The sequence below is a fragment of the Temnothorax curvispinosus genome, unplaced genomic scaffold (assembly GCF_003070985.1).
Source record: "Temnothorax curvispinosus isolate PA1 unplaced genomic scaffold, ASM307098v1 QBEX01005133.1, whole genome shotgun sequence".
Taxonomy (NCBI): domain Eukaryota; kingdom Metazoa; phylum Arthropoda; class Insecta; order Hymenoptera; family Formicidae; genus Temnothorax; species Temnothorax curvispinosus.
The window spans coordinates 1,596,110-1,597,890 of NW_020214913.1; the positions used below are offsets into that span (position 1 = coordinate 1,596,110).

Sequence of the window (1,781 nt, forward strand, 5' to 3'; positions counted from 1 at the left end):
GCCAAAAGATCATCGTCATCGAATGCTGAAATTTAATACATCTTTAGAGTTTTGAAAGCTCTCGATACTTATCGCGATTAAATTTGATTACCATTATTATTAATCAAACTTGACGGTTACTCTGATTTTGTCACCGTAAGCCGTTATGTTACACATCTTTATTTATACTTATATATCAACTTATATATAAGTATAAATAAAGTAAACGTAATTATTTCGCTTACTAAAGTCTTCAATCCTTTCTTCATAACTACTGTTCCTTTTGAGCTCGATCAGAATACTGATGAGGTCGTTTCTCTTCTCGCCAGACTTCATGCGCCTCGTCATTATCAACGAGAAAATTTTGCGCAGAAGAACGGTGGTATCTTTATCGCACATTTTTAGTTTAAGTGAACTAATTACATGTGGAAGGAAGAACGTGTGGAGCATCTTATAGCCGCGATTATAATTATCTTCTAACATTCTTTTGCCAAATTCGCTGAAACATGAATCTTTGAACATGTTCCCGTCGAGTCCATAAGCAGTGCTCCAGATCACATTCATAGTTAATTTTGAACTTACATCCATTACATCTATTATTTGTCCATTACCTGCGGTCATGGACAAATATTATATATATATATATGTATATATAAAATACTATATCGATACATGCTCATATCAGTCATTCCATTCGATTCCAAGATGTCATAAGTTATGTTACAGAAAGAGAAACATAATTGTAAGTAAATCTACTAGGTCGATCGCTCGGCGAGTATAGCTTGACCGTACGGTCGATCGTTAGTCTTTTTGTAAATGAGAGTAAGTGAATAAAAATGGCTAATATACATAGCTGTATATGTATATATTATATATATCATTGCATCAGCATGTAACCGGCTGCTCTCGTGGCTGCCTCCTATACATATATATTTACAATGTCGACGAATAAAGGAAAAACCATCATTCTGCCGATGACGAAGAAATATTTGACAAAAATCCCTCTCTATATTATTATCTTTTTGTAATTAGCAGGAGATAAGCAAGTTATATTTCAGATTTAACGTTGGTAGTCGTAGAGCTATGATTTAAAAGAGAGAGAAAGAGTTGAGTAAACTCCAAGAGTTGAAATAAATTTTCGACTGTCATTTTGCGACAACCTGGGTACATTGAAATAAGAACCGAAGTTTTTCGTGTAAAAAATTATTTCTCGATTTATTCTTGCAGATTAGTCTAGAAATGGTAAAATGTTAATATATTAAAAATTTTTAAATATGATTATACCACTTTGTTATCAAAAATACTTTGCCAAATCTTAATTAGCAGCAGTATTAATTTTTTGCATATTGAGATATAGTACACCATCTAACGGTGTTGTCAAGCTTGTTGCCGGATCAGTTATCATCGGTATCATAGTCTTCTCGCACGGTGTCACTTCATATTTACTCAAGATTTTAATGAGCGTTAGCTTTATCAGTAAAAGCCCGAAGCGAGTGCCTGCAAAATGCATAATAATGTAATATAACTTATCACATTAAGTATTCTAACAAAAAATAATTTGTGATTTTATTTTGTTATTTCGTAACTTTCCAATTAAAACTGTCAATTCTATAATTATAAAATCTAGTTAGACTAAAAGTCCCGAATAATATTGTTGCTATTAATATGACTTAATTGCTCCAATATTAATTCTATATATCGTAGTTTATCTCTGCTGGTTTCTTTATTTCTGATTTACGTATTGTGCAATCTGCGCATGTAAAAAATATTTTAAAGTTTGCGCTATTAAGTGTTTTCAAATT

The 1,781-nt window shown here is 31.8% G+C and overlaps 1 pseudogene; it reads right to left on the bottom strand.

Annotated features, from left to right (window-relative positions):
• The window catches only part of LOC112454548, a 2,565-nt pseudogene extending 792 nt beyond the window's left edge, over nt 1-1,773 (bottom strand).
• Nucleotides 1,774-1,781: the final 8 nt, after the last annotated feature.